Source organism: Xyrauchen texanus, chromosome 10 (assembly GCF_025860055.1).
Source record: "Xyrauchen texanus isolate HMW12.3.18 chromosome 10, RBS_HiC_50CHRs, whole genome shotgun sequence".
In the NCBI taxonomy this organism is placed as follows: Eukaryota; Metazoa; Chordata; class Actinopteri; order Cypriniformes; family Catostomidae; genus Xyrauchen; species Xyrauchen texanus.
In genome coordinates, this window is record NC_068285.1 from 2,552,238 (window position 1) to 2,567,705 (window position 15,468).

Consider the following 15,468-nt stretch of genomic DNA (forward strand, 5'->3'; position numbering starts at 1 on the left):
ACAACCGCATTCTATAGACTATTTCATGAATGTAAACAAAAACAAAGGAATTAGAACGGTCCAGACATATTTCTGGATCCTTTCAACAAAGTGTCTTTTTCAAGGTAAGTCAGAACACTCGGCGGCCGGTTTTGGACACTCTTGGGCAGTTTTGGCAGCTATTTTTCTATGTCAACAAGTGTCATGAAAGTGCAACTCCTATCTACTTGAAAGTGGAAAGACGGAAATCATTAAACAAATTCAAGCATGAAATGATTAAAGGGAATTATTAATAATATAAACAACATTACACAAACAGATCTACAAACTCAAGACTGTAACATGTGCTGTTTCAAAAACTATTGTGAGGAAATGTAAAATATATCCGGTGGGGAAAGTCCTCCTCTCTGTCCTCTTACGGGCTCCGTATGTTTCACACCTGTATGTTATGATTCTGTCAAACACAACAGAAGCTTTTGCAATATTGAATTTCAGTCAATCACTTCAATTGAAAAGAAAGATGCAATGAAAGTAAATGGTGACTGAGAATGTCAGTCTCTAATGTTCTGCCGTATATTTCCTTTTGTGTTTCACAGAATAAAAATGTGTAAGGTTCAGAACAACATGAGGGTGTGTGTATGATGACAGCATTTGACTTTTATCAATGAGTGAACTCTTAAAATCTGTCAAATTTACACCAACTTTAAATGATCCTGTAATTAGTTCTTGTAAATCCATTTATGAATGCAAAAGTGTGAAGCTGTTTTTTCTAGAATTGTCTGTTAAGTATTAAGATTTATATACTGTAGAAAAATCACAAGAATTCTGTATTTGTAAATGTTTATTTAGTATAAATAAAACAATGAGTATCTGAATGTGCCGTGTGTTTAATAAAGAGTTCATATATAGACTCATTTATTCATTTGAAGTATTTGGGATTTTAAAATCATTATTTTTATTATTGAATCTGATAGTAAATAAGTTCAATCACATCACAGTGAGACACAAAGTACTGTCATTGTATTGAATTCAATCAGTTTCATTGATGAAATGATTTCTAGAAAGAGTTTGGAGTTGTGTTGATGTGAGATACAGTGAGTATATTTCACTCATCCAGTTGTGTGTGTGTCTCTCTGATGATCAATTTCACACACACACACTGAGGAATCAGGATAAACTCTAAATCCAGCATAGAGGGGTCGAGTGAATGTGGTGATGAATGTGTGTAAGTGTGTGAGTGTGTGTGTGTCAGAGACGCTGTAGAAGGACAGAGTGCCGGCCGGACAGTCCACATACACTCCTACTCTCTTACAGTCGTGTGAAGGGGGACGTATGTCAGTGCTGTTATTATTGTGCAAGACAGTGAATCTGTTATTAGAGCAGTACAGACTCCAGGAGTTTACATTGAATCCAAACAGACAGTCATGACTCTCTCCTTTCCTGCTGATATCTTTATATGACACTGATATTTCAGCATCTCCACTCCATTGAGTCTCCCAGTAACAGCGTCCAGTCAGACTCTCTCTACACAGAACCTGACGATACACATCAAATCTCTCTGGATGATCAGGATATGACTGACGCTCTCTTCCTGTTCCCCTCAGACAGAATGAGTTCAGTGTGTACTGTGTTTGAATCCAGTGTGAGATCACAGACCCCTGAACACAAGAAGAGAAAAACACTTAAAACACAACAATCACTAAACCAGTGTGTGTGTGTGTGTGTGTGTGTGTGTGTGTGTGTGTGTGTGTGTGTGTGTGTGTGTGTGTGTGTGTGTGTGTGTGAGTGTGATAGTGAGTGTGTGTGTGAGTGTGTGTGTGTGTGTGTGTGTGTGTGAGTGTGATAGTGAGTGTGTGTGAGTTTGAATCCAGTGTGAGATCACAGACATCTGAACACAAGAAGAGAAAAAACACTTAAAACACAACAATCACTAAACCAGTGTGTGTGTGTGTGTGTGTGTGTGTGTGTGTGTGTGTGAGAGTGTGTGAGAGAGTGAGTGTGTGTGTGTGTGTGTGTGTGTGTGAGAGAGTGTGTGTGTGAGAGTGTGTGTGTGTGTGTTTGTGTGTGTGTGTTTGAATCCAGTGTGAGATCACAGACATCTGAACACAAGAAGAGAAAAAACACTTAAAACACAACAATCACTAAACCAGTGTGTGTAAGTGTGTGTGTGTGTGTGTGTGTGTGTGTGTGTGAGAGTGTGTCTGTGAGTGTGTGTGTGTGTGAGTGTGAGTGTGTGTGTGAGTGTGTGTTTGAATCCAGTGTGAGATCACAGACGTCTGAACACAAGAAGAGAAAAGACACTTAAAACACAACAATCACTAAACTAGTGTGTGTGTGTGTGTGTGTGTGAGAGAGTGTGTGTGTGTGTGTGTGTGTTCGTGTGAGTTTGTGTGTGTGTGTGTGAATGAGTGTGTGTGTGTGTGTGTGTGTGTATGAATGAGTGTGTATGTGTGAGTGTGTGTGATAGTGAGTGTGTGTGTGTGTGTGAGTGTGTGTGATAGTGAGTGTGTGTGTTTGAATCCAGTGTGAGATCACAGACATCTGAACACAAGAAGAGAAAAAACACTTAAAACACAACAATCACTAAACCAGTGTGTGTGTGTGTGTGTGTGATAGTGAGTGTGTGTGTGTGTGATAGTGAGCGTGTATTTATCACTTTATGGGGAACAAATGTCCCCATAAGGATAGTAAAACCCGAAAATTGTGACCTTGTGGGGACATTTTGTCGGTCCCCATGAGGAAAACAGCTTATAAATCACACTAAATTATGTTTTTTGAAAATGTAAAAATGCAGAAAGTTCCCCTTCTGTCGCTCTCTCCACGTTGTGTCAGAGAAGCGACACTAGTGGTCTCTCTTGAGCGCCGATATTCACCTCTGGACTATGAAAAAAGGCCAATGAGAGTTGGCAACCAGTATTTGCATGTCTCGCCCCCGGACATACGGGTATTTAAGCGGCGCAAATACGGGAGTTCATTCAGAAAATTTCTTCGGAGCCGATGGTCGTGCATGAACTCTGCTGCGAGTTACACACCCAGTTCCTGTTTAATCCTCTGACGCTCTGCATGCTGTTGGATCTGACGGCGCATAACAGCGGCTTTCTCATTCGTGCACGGCTGTGCATTCTTGCCCCTGGGCGCTCGACAGCGCAGACAACTCGAAAGAGTTATTCTAAAAGAGTGAATTTCACTCTAAAAGAGCAAAACACAGCGGCGTTGAACGTCCTTCTCAGGACGCGTCTTTTTAAAGACGATTTTCCGCCTCTGTGTAGTTTCTGGATGCATGATTTCTCCCCACCTCTGACGGCCATAAAAACTGCCTTGCATTCCTGGGTTGCGATCACACGCAGGCAGCGTTTTTATGAATGGTCTATGTTCTCAGTACGAGAGCATTGCGGTCGTAGGCTTTTTCTTGTAGTGAGAAAAAGCCGCTTCAGCCGCCCCCCCCCCCCGCGCCTCGCCTCCTTCCTACGGGATTGAGGCAGGCGCCGCGGGCGATGAAAACGATCTGGGGACAATGACGGGCTCCGTTTCGCCGGGTGAACCCCCTCGAAACCCCCCGCCTCCCTGGCACGCTTACTTGTTTCCGTCCGAGCTCGGGATGAGCATTCTCTCCAATGGGTTATGTTTTCAGTGTGAGAACATAACCGCGGCAGCGTTGCGAATTCTGCTTTCTCTTGTAGTGAGAGAGAGCCATTTCAGCCGCCCCCCGTGCCTCGCCTCCTTCCTACGGGATTGAGGCAGGCGCCGCGGGCGATGGAGAACGATCTGGGAAGAATAACGGGACGCTTTCGCCGGGTAAATCCCCTCGAAAACCTCCCGCCTCCCCGGCACGCTTGCCTGCTTCCCCCGAGCTCAGGATTAGTGCGGTCCGCTTAACAGCCTACTGTCCGGTCCCTCGAGCTCCCCGGCATTGGATGACATCACCGCTGCATCGGAGAGCGTAACAGCGGCGTCGGATGCGGATAACTCGCCTGGGCCGCCACCTTCGGGTCTCCGCCCAGTCTGAGCCTGACGCAAGAAGATCCGCTATGCTTCCCCGGGCTTAATTGGTTCCACGGGCATGTGCGCCGCTCACAGCCGCGCCCCCCCTGGATTCCTTCCCGGACGTGCATGACGAGCTGAGCAAGCCCAGCTTCCTCGCTCCTCCGCTCTCGCTATCCTCAGTGGTAGAACGGTCCCAGACCGCTCCCCCTTGCACGCCATGGCCCCCTCCTGCAAGTCCACTGGGCCAGGGCACTTCAAAATCTGCACTTGGGTGGTCCTGTTCTTGACGTGCTGCAGGAACTGCACTCAAACAGGCGATGGCCACTCCGTGGTCCAGAAACGCAACGATGGACAGGCAGTACGGGAGGCAGACAAAGCACGCTTTCTCAAATGCCCCCGTCTCCCAGCTCCGTCCATTCGGCGACACCACTTGACGACTTCGCCCAGCAGTCCTCAGTGGTGAAGAAACAGACGAAGGCTATTTTCAAGCAAAAAGCATCCTGCCCTGCCGCAAACCTGCCGCCAGGGGCCATGCCCTGTCTGCTCGCCGAGGGCGTCCTCCTGCGGCTTTCAAGAAAGAAAGAAAGTGGTGCTCCGCCTCAACTAACAAGTGAGTGGGCCCAGCTCTCAGCCCCAGCGTTGAGCTCCCCGCAGAAGTTGGACGCCCATCGTCTCACGGACCCCCTTGAGGACCCAGAAGGCTCCCAGGCGCTCCTGAGATGACAGACCCGAGACCGAGACGCGGTGTCCCCGCCTTCAGCTGCACGACTGTTTCCCGGCCGGCCAGTTCAGACGAGTCCAGAGGACGCCAGCATCAGACCTCCTCCTCAGTCACGAACCCGCCCCCTGCCGGGTGCGCAGAGCAAGGTAAGTGCTTTGAGTTTATTCTCAGCACCAGAGCCTCGGGACGCCACGTTGCCTCCCGATGCCACGTTACCTGTTCCGCACCGCTGCGAAGCCCCGCCGGGTACGTCTAAAAAACTCGTCCCCTTGGTGCCCCTAGCACGGAGCTTAGAGGCGTGGCCTTCACTGCCCAACCCGTCACGCTGGCTGCACTGGACCATTCAAATCGGTTACGCAATTCAGTTTGCCAGGTCTCCGCCCCCCTTCGTGAACGTACATTTTTCCGCAGTGCATGGCCAACATGCCCATGCCCTGCGCGAAGAAGTCGCCTCCCTTCTATTAAAGGATGCGATAGAGCCTGTCCCTCCAACCGAAACGAAGAAGGGTGTCTACAGCCCTTACTTCGTTGTACCCAAGAAAGGCGGCAGCTTACGACCGATCTTGGACCTGCGAGTTTTTAATCGGGCCTTGTCCAAACTCCCGTTCAAAATGCTCACCCAGAAACAAACTCTATCTGGCATCCGGCATCTAGATTGGTTCGCAGCGGTAGACCTGAAGGACGCGTACTTCCACGTCTTGATTCGCCCTCGACATCAACCCTTCCTACGGTTCGCGTTCGACGGCCAGGCGTATCAGTATAAAGTCCCCCCCTTCGGGCTGTCTCTGTCCCCTCGCGTCTTCATGTAAGTCGCAGAGGCAGCTCTTGCCCCGCTCCGAGAAGCCGGCATACGCATACTCAATTACCTCGACGACTGGCTCATCCTGGCCCCCTCGCGAGAGTTACTATGCGCGCACAGAGACCAGGTGCTCAGGCACCTCAGCCGTTTGGGGCTTCAGGTCAACTGGGAAAAGAGCAAGCTCACCCCGGTCCAGAGCATCTCTTTTCCCGGTTTGGAGTTAGACTCAGTCTCAATAATAGCACGTCTCTCCAATGAGCGTGCTCAGTCAGTGCTGAAATGCCTCGCTCCCTTCAAGCCAGGTGCCGTGGTCCCTCTAAACGATTCCAACAGCTCCTGGGGCATATGGCATCCTCTGCGACGGCCGCGCCGCTGGGGTTGATGCATATGAGACCACTTCAGCACTGGCTCCAGACTCGAGTCCCGAGACGAGCATGGCACCGCGGCACGCACAACGTGAAAGTTACCACTGCCTGCCGCCAAACCTTCAAACCCTGGACAGACCTCTGCTTTCTACGGGCAGGACTACCCTTGCAGCAGGTGTCCCGACGCGTTCTGGTTACAACCAATGCCTCCAAATGGGGTTGGGAAGCCGTGTACAATGTTGGCGCATCAACTGCCCAGAGCTGCTGGCTGTTTTCCTTGCCCTGAGGAAGTTTCTCTCGTTAATTCGGGGCAAGTACGTCCTAGTCAGGACATAGACAGCACCACGGTCGTAGCCTACATAAATCGCCAAGGCGGAGTACACTCCCTCCACATGTCACAGCTCGCCCGTCGTCTCCTCCTTTGGAGTCAGCAGCGACTGGAGTCACTGCGTGCCACTCACATCCCTGGCAACCTCAATGTGATAGCGGACGCGCTGTCAAGACAAAGCTTGCCCAGTGGAGAGTGGAGGCTCCACCCCCAGTCGGTCCAGCTGATTTGGGACCGGTTCGGCAAGGCTCAGGTAGACCTCTTTGCCTCCCAAGAAACCTCCCACTGCCCGCTCTGGTATGCCCGGACAGAGGCTCCCCTCGGGGCAGATGCGTTGGCACACAGCTGGCCCGCGGGGCTGCGCAAGTACGCATTTCCCCCAGTGAGCCTTCTTGCACAGGTGCTATGCAAGGTCAGGGAGGACGAGGAGCAAGCCATTCTGGTAGCCCCTTACTGGCCCACCCGGACTTGGTTTTCGGACCTCACGCTCCTCACGACAGCCCATCCCTGGCGAATTCCCATGAGGAAGGACCTTCTTTCTCAGGGACGGGGCACGCTCTGGCACCCGCACCCAGACCTCTGGAACCTCCACGTCTGGCCCTTGGACGGGATGCGGAAGATCTAGCCGGCCTACCATCGACCGTCATAGATACAATCAATCAAGCCAGAGCCCCCTCTACCAGGCATCTTTACACTCTAAAGTGGCGTCTGTTCGCGGACTGGTGTTCTTCCCGAGCCGAAGACCCGCAGAAGTGCGCAGTTAGGTCAGTGATCGTGTTTCTTCAGGAGAGGCTGGAGAGGAGGCTGTCCCCCTCCACCCTCAAGGTGTATGTCGCCGCTATCGTGGCCCACCACGACACGGTAGACGGCAAGTCTCTTGGTAAGCACGACTTAATCGTCAGGTTCCTAAAAGGTGCCCGGAGGATAACTCCCTCCCGGCCTAACCTGTTCCCCTCCTGGGATCTCTCGGTCGTCCTTACGGGACTCCAGAGACCCCCCTTCGAGCCACTTGACTCAGTTGGACTCAGGGCCCTCTCTCTCAAGACTGCCCTGCTGATCGCGCTCGCTTCCATCAAGAGGGTCGGGGACCTGCATGTGTTCTCTGTTAGCGACGCTTGCCTGGATTTCGGTCCGGCAGACACTTTCGTGATCCTAAGACCACGACCGGGCTATGTGCCCAAGGTTCCCACCACACCCTTCAGGGATCAGGTGGTGAACCTGCAAGCGCTGCCCCGGAGGAGGCAGATCCAGCCCTTTCACTGCTGTGTCCAGTATGTGCCTTACGTATTTATCTGGACCGCACACAGAGCACCAGATGCTCTGAGCAGCTCTTCGTCTGCTTTGGGGGACAGCAGAAAGGGAATGCTGTCTCCAAGCAGAGACTCGCCCACTGGGTTGTCGATGCCATTTCCCTGGCTTATCACACCCAGGCCCTGCCCCCCCCTTTGCGGAGCCCACTCCACCAGGAGTGTCGCATCCTCATGGGCACTGGCTAGGGGCACTGCCCTAGCAAACATTTGTAGAGCAGCGGGCTGGGCAACACCTAACACTTTGCGAGATTCTACAATCTCCGAGTTGAGTCAGTATCGTCCCGTGTTCTCTCAGGTACCGAGCCCATAGAACTCGGTGGCACGCCCACTATCTGACCGGGTGAATCGCTTGCACCTAGCGCCCTTCCCCCTAACCAGGGGAAACAGTACGCCTTCGTTCCCAGGAGATCTCAGGTTTGGGACACTGGTTGATTCCTCCCTAGCCCTCGTGGGTCACAGTTCAGCGGAGGAACTCGCCGACCCAAGCCACTGCGGGTACCGCAAGCTACCCTGCACTGGTATAGGTGCTCCACAGGTAAGGCCTCCTTCGGACTCCCCCTGTGTGTAACACCACGGTTCTGTCCCCTCTGGCGAGCGGACTCCCGTGCTTCCCTTAGGCAGTCACGGCTACCTCGGTTGCCGTGCTGTATGTTCACCTCTCTACAAGGCTGGATCCACCACCGCACCAACTTTTCCACATAGGCCCTAAGTCAGGCCTCTGATGGTTTTGCCACTTAAACTTGCCTCCCCTCTCGGGTAGGCGTGGCCTCCGCAGGGTCTTCTCCGCCCTGAATAAGGGCTAAGACCCCCTTCTCTCAATGCGTGTAAGGGCCCCGGCCTTAGTTGCTCTATGCGAGAAACATAGAGAGAAAAGAGGCCCGGCCAGGCTTGGCCCGTCCCCAGGTTGGCGGCCAGCACCTTGTTCCCCCCTCCAGGGTAACGATAAGGAATCCTGATGGCTTAAATGGGGCATTGGGGAAGGGTACGTGCGGCCTGATACAGTTGGTCGTCCTGCACGTAAGAATACCTGCTCGCTACTGTATCAGCAGTTCACGTACATGGCTCAGCGCATGGCGCTTTATAAGTGGACCCCTAGTGTCGCTTCTCTGACACAACGTGGAGAGAGTGACAGAAGGGGAACGTCTAGGTTACGTATGTAAACCCCGTTCCCCGATGGAGGGAACGAGACGTTGTGTCTCCCCTGCCACGGTGCTGAGCCGAGCCACTGTTGTAGCTGGACCATTTCTGGCTCCTCAGAAAAATCCTGAATGAACTCCTGTATTTGCGCCGCTTAAATACCCGTATGTCCGGGGGCGGGACATGCAAATACTGGTTGCCAACTCTCATTGGCCTTTTTTCATAGTCCAGAGGTGAATATCGGCGCTCAAGAGAGACCCCTAGTGTCGCTTCTCTGACACAACGTCTCGTTCCCTCCATCGGGGAACGGGGGTTACATACATAACCTAGACGTTTTCTGTGAGGGTTAGGTTTAGGGGTAGGGTTAGGGTTAGGGGATAGAATATAAAGTTTGTACAGTATAAAAACCATTATGTCTATGGAAAGTCCCCATAAAACATGGAAACACAACAAGTGTGAGTGAGTGTGTGTGTGTTTGTGTGTGTGCATGTGTGTGTGCATGTGTGTGTGTGATAGTGAGTGTGTGTGTGTGTGTGATAGTGAGTGTGTATGTTTGTGTGTGTGTTAGTGTGATAGTGAGAGTGTGTGTGTGTGTGTGTGTGTGTTTGAATCCAGTGTGAGATCACAGACATCTGAACACAAGAAGAGAAAAAACACTTACAACACAACAATCACTAAACCAGTGTGTGTGTGTGAGTGATAGTGAGTGTGTGTGTGAGTGTGTGTATGTGTGTATGTGTGTGTGTATGTGTGAGTGTGTGTGAGTGTGTGTGTGTGTGTAAGTGTGTGTTTGAATCCAGTGTGAGATCACAGACGTCTGAACACAAGAAGAGAAAAAACATTTAAAACACAACAATCACTAAACCAGTGTGTGTGTGTGTGAGTGTGTGTTTGAATCCAGTGTGAGATCACAGACGTCTGAACACAAGAAGAGAAAAAACACTTAAATCACAACAATCACTAAACCAGTATGTGTGAGTGTGTGTGTGTCAGGGCTGGACTGGCCATCGGGGATTTCGGGAATTTGCCCGGTGGGCCGATGTGCTTTGTGGGCCGGTAGCCTACATACTTATATTTTTTTTATATAAGTATGTAGGCTATAAAACTCGCACTTCGGGCATACCGATGGTGATTTTTCTTCTTTTGTGGGCCGATGTTTTTTGTTTTTTTTGCAACGGTATAAACTATTAAAGGTGGTGGATTGGCCAATTGGTCATGATCGACTCTGGGCTGGACCAATTACAGCCGAGGAGGTCAGATGCACCCTCCCCCTTCAACGGATCAGCAATCACATATCATTGCTGCTGAACAAAAATGGAGAACAAAAAACGTAAAGGAGGAGCCGAAAAATTAGGGCAAATAATAAACTAGCCCTTCAGGCAGATGCTGCCAAATGTGCTAAAATATCACAGTTGTTTGGTGGTGGCTATAGTGGAGCTTCCACTTCAGTAAAATTAGCAAGTGATGGAGGCCAGCAGCAGGTTGAAGAGGGAAAGGGGAGGCAGGAGGAGGAGAGACCCGAGGCGGCCGCCGGTCCAAGTGGCAGAACTGAACTTGAGGTAAGTTGACACACTTTTTTTAATGACGATAACTCGACGATGACTAGCTAAAAATGGCTGGCTGGCTCTAAGGTGACTAAAACATGATGAGACGTTTTCGAGTTTTCGTTGACGAGACGAGGGACGAGGCGGAACGAAAATGATTATAACTAAGCAAGGGCGGAGTGGCAATCGGGAGAGTCGGGGCCGTGACTCGAGGCCAGGTCTGATAATAGTTATACATTGCAAGTCTTAGCAACACCATCCGGCAGCCTGGTGTGCGCCCGCTGCCCTCTGGTCAAACTGTGCAGCCTCTCTCAACCCGTAAATAAATGCATCCATCGATGAGCCGAATGTTTTTTCTGACTTCTTAAATGGTCTAGTGGTAGATATTTTGGTAACACTTTATAATAACTGCACGCTATTAATCATTAAGTAAGCATGAGTAAACAGTTAATTCATCATTTATAAAAGCATTTATAGACATTAATAAGCAGTTTGTAAATACAGCTATAAATGCTTTTTTCTTGATTTATAAGCATATCTATAATGTGTTTAATTATTGTATTTTCATACTTTGTTAATGATTAATTAATAATTTCTAAATGAAGTATAGCATTATTTACAAACCAGTTATTTAAGAGTTGTCAGTGGTTCATAAGTAAATGGAGTAAATTCAGGTAGTTATAAAGCATTTAGTAGTGGTCAGTTAACTATTTTTGTGAGCTCATCTAAAGTGAGGACTACTCATGCCTTGTAAAGCATTTATAAAGGAGATTTAAAGACTCAGTTATCTTCTAAACAGAAAAATGAAACAAACACAACACAGTGATACAGAACAGAGAAATTATTAACAGCATTTAAATCTCCTTTGTAAATGCTTTACAAGGCATAAATAGTCCTCACTTTAGATGAGCTCACAAAAAATAGTTAACTGACCACTACTGCACTGTTGTGTGCCGCCATGTTATTATTTAGTGTCTGCGTTTTTCCAAACAATTTTAAATATTTTTGGACCTTGAAGTTATAACTATGGTATGGTATGGGGCCACCCTACTTGTAACCATTAATAATTAAAGGTTAAAAATAAACATATTGCATTTGGTACATTATTTTTATATTGATAATAATAATTATATTTCATTTATGTTTGATATTATTAAACAGTAATTAGGCAATTTTATCACTGATTATTGTAGTCTTTGGTCACCTCGTTATTGAGGAACTCCCCAAAATCTCAACAAATTGTGCCAATCCTTACATGTTACACCAGGTTGATCCATCATCACAAGTGGAGAAATCTGTGACAGAGGAGACAGAAGAGCAGGAGAGAGAGATGGAGCAGGAGAGAGAGATGCAAGAGCAGGACAGAGAAATGCAAGGTCAGGAGAGAGAAATGCAAGAGCAGGAGAGAGAGATGGAGCAGGAGAGAGAAATGCAAGAGCAGGAGAGAGAGATGGAGCAGGAGAGAGAAATGCAAGAGCAGGAGAGAGAAATGCAAGAGCAGGAGAGAGAGATGGAGCAAGAGAAAGAGATTGAGCAAGAGAGAGAGTTGGTGCTGACCTGTGCTGAAGCTTTTTTCTTAAGGTGCTCAAAAGGCAACATCAGCAGCTTGTTTGCTGGCAGTCAGTTGTCAGCTCACAGAGCACAAGTGAAAAAGAGACGGCAAGTTTTGGAGCGTATAGTGGATGTGGTCAAAGTACTAGGGAAGAGAGGACTCAGCTATAGGCATGTGGAGAATGAGGCTGCATAAACTTTGGGTGATAACACTATCGATCATGGTAACTTTCTTGAATTGATTGTGTTATTAGGCAAGTATGATATGTGCCTTAGAGAACATTTGAATGACTGCATTGAGAAAAGCAAGAAGTTGCATCAGTCCAGTGGATCAAGAGGTAGAGGGTCTCTCGTCACCCTACTCTCCAAAACAACTGTCAACTCAGTGATTGATGCAATTGGCCATTTCATTCAAGAGAGCATCACCAGTGATGTCCAGAGAGCTGGGATGTTCTCTGTTCAGCTGGACACAACCCAAGACATCACAGGTTATGATCAGTGTTCAGTAATTATCAGGTATGTTACTGAGGCTGTGCAGGAGAGGCTTGTCTCCATAGTGAGGTGCGAAGCATCCACGGGGCAGTACTTTGTAAACTTGCTTTCTGGAGTTTTAGAGCATCTGAATCTGGACAAGGCCATGTGCATTGGGAATGCAACAGATGGTGCTTCAAATATGCAGGGCCAGTACAAAGGCTTTTCAGCACTTATGACTGCCCAGTCTCCAACTCATGTGCATGTGTGGTGCTATGCACACATACTTAATCTTGTGCTTGCTGACACAACACTAAGTGTCATTGAAAGTGGATCACTCTTTAATTTACTTAATGACATAGCTGTGTTCATCAAGGAGTCCTATCACAGGGTTAATCTGTGGGAGAAACAAACCCAAGAAGAGACAAGACACAGACGCCTCAGTCCAATAGGTGAGACACGGTGGTAGGCCAAGCATGATGTCCTCCAAAAAATCTTTGGACATTTTGGAAAACCAGATGATGGCCTCTTCATTGATGTAGTGCTCACGCTGGAAGCCATTGAAAAGAGGGAAAAAGAAAAGCCAGCTGTTCGTGCCAAAGCACAAGGCTTTAAAGAGTGTCTCTTGAAGCATAAAACTGTCTTAACAGCACAGATATTTCTTAGAGTGTTTGAGCAAACAACTCCTCTGTCGAAGTACCTCCAGTCAACGGGGATGGACATTCTCTCTGCCCATCATATGGTGACTGCCACACAAGATAGCCTCAAAAGTATCGCCAGGGACTTCCCAACTGTGAAGGCAGCTGCAGACACATTTGTGAAACAGACAAATCAGAAACTCGAGGAAAGGGAGGACAACACAGACATGGAAGTGGAGGCTGCACTACCTGAAAAGAGAGCCAAGAAGAGAAAACGCATGGCCGGAGAGATGACTGAAGATGAGTTGCAAATCAATGCTGAGAAAACATATGAGGTGAAAGTGCACAACACCATCCTGGACACAGTTATTGAAGCAATCCACAGACGATTTGTCACAAATGGCCCTCCTGTTGCGGATTTGGCATGGTTGGACCCCAGGAAGTTTAGCCAGGTCAGAACAGTTTCTCTTCCTAGTAATGCACTTCAAAACCTCAGCACATGTCTCCTGAAATTTGACAGCAGGGCTACAGTAAATAACCTTCAGTCAGAACTGAAAAGTTTTGCTGGACAGTGGGAAAGGCTTAAGACATCACATGTAGATGACTACAGGACCAGAACAGCAAAGGATAGATCTGAAGAATGGGACGAAGAAAGTGAAATTGTGACCAAAAGCTGTGATTCTTGCAAAAATTGCCCACTGTGCTGCTATCAAATTCTCAGGCGGTTCAACATGCTGTCTGATGCCTACTGTCTCCTTGGGCTGGCATACAAGGACCTGCTGACCCTCTCTCTCACTCAGGTTGCCTGTGAAAGAACATTCTCTACACTCAAATTCATTAAAAGCAGACTCGAAGCAGCCTGTCTGGAAACAGGCTTGAGATGTTTATGCTGATGGCCACTGAAAAGGACATTCTCATGTCATTGGACTCCGACATGGTCATTGACAGGGTAGCTGAGAAGAGTGACCTGCTGAGAAAGCTGCTTTTGTAACCTGGTGGGGTGAAATAAAATTATCAAAACATTCCTAATTATGTTTCAGTTAAGATTAAATTCAACTTTATTGTTATTGCCTAAAAGTACAGTCAAATGAATAGGTTTTGTATCTATCTTCACTTCAAACAAGTCACGTGCTCAGAAAATGCTTAGAATGTGTCCATTTTAATAGGTTTTAATGCATAAGACAGTAGATAGAATAAATATTAGATTATATAAATATGAGAGTTTTCTTACAGCCTTAATCTGTCATTGTTTCGTTTCAGACTGTCAGTCAATTTTGGAAGCCTGAAGTGGGTTCATTTTAAGTAAGTACTATATAGAATATGATTCAACCATTTCTCTAGAGTAAACATACCAGTAGTGTCATCGTCTGAAAAAATCCATTAAGTGCAAGTCTTTCTCACCCTTCGCTGTCTGTCCTTTCACTTCTTAAAGGTTTCCATATTCCATATGTTAAGATATGTTCAGTGTTGCTGCTGTGGAAGTGTTGTGGGTGACTTTTTATTGATGCAGTGAGTAAATAGTCTTTGGTGATACAATTCAATCACAATCTGTCCTTAATAGATTTTATTATTTATCTAATCGTTGTTCCTCTCTGTCCTGTTTTTCAGGGTCTAATCATACTTTAAGAGGTTCTCTAGACCATGCAACTTTTTAAGTTCCTACGTAAGTACTACTGTATATGATTCAGCTATTTTTGTGGAATAAAGATACAAGTAGTGTGATCATATGAGCAAGTCCAACAAATGCCATTCTTTCTCACCCTTCTCTGTCCTTTTTACTTGTGTCCTGTTTTTCAGGGTCCCATCATAATTTCTTAAGACGTAAGTACTGTATATGATGTCAGTATTTTCCAACATTTTCTAAATACTGTACCAGTACTGTGTAAAATGCCATCAAAAAGTCAATTAAGTGTTATTCTTTCGCAGTCTTTTGTTTTCCGCTAATTATTGTTTAGAATACCAGAATAGGGAGGATGGTGTAGGTTTAAGTTTATTAGATTGATACATATATACCAACAAGACAGTGTACATCGCTGTCAGAACAGCGTTTGTTTTCATTCAAAGGCTTTATGGCTTTGCCAATAATACCTGGTGGGCCGGTCTCTAGTCAAAATGCCCGGGCCGATTTTTTGTCCCAGTCCAGCCCTGATTCAAGGTAGGTGTAAGGCATTGATTACTAATACTTTCATTAAACATCTTGAGCAAAAAAGGGGCCAAATCTTTAGTAAATTGCTCATGAAATTCTGTGGTCAAACCGTCTGTGCCTGGCCATTTATTACTTTTTAAATGATTAATTGCCTTCATCACTTCCTCAACAGAAATTGGCATATCACAAAGATCATTTTCATTTTTGTCAATAGTTTTCACCTCTACAGAACTCAGAGAAGCATCAGATACTGTTTGAGAATAATTAGATGTATATATTTTCTTAAATTCACAACAGTAATTGGAAATGAGTTTCTGGTCCTTTGTTACAACCCCATTCAAATGTAATTTATTAATGTTGTTATTAAGATTGTGTCTCTCTAAATTAAAGAAGTATTGTGAATTTTGTTCACCTTCTTCGAGCCAGCGTCTCCTTGATCGGACAAACGCACCTTGAGCTTTCTTTCTATATAATTCATCTAGTTTGATTTGCAGA

At 47.0% G+C, this 15,468-nt stretch overlaps 1 protein-coding gene and 1 long non-coding RNA gene across 4 annotated transcripts in view; one reads left to right on the forward strand and one right to left on the reverse strand.

Moving 5' to 3' along the window:
- Window positions 1–15,468, reverse strand: part of LOC127650627 (NACHT, LRR and PYD domains-containing protein 3-like) — a 710,662-nt gene that overhangs the window by 438,761 nt on the left and 256,433 nt on the right. The gene's annotated exons all lie outside the window — the stretch shown is intronic.
- Window positions 14,083–14,649, forward strand: LOC127650649 (uncharacterized). The gene is made up of 4 exons (XR_007971475.1): window positions 14,083–14,129; window positions 14,260–14,336; window positions 14,436–14,490; window positions 14,625–14,649. It is a non-coding gene; the product is annotated as an uncharacterized LOC127650649 (long non-coding RNA).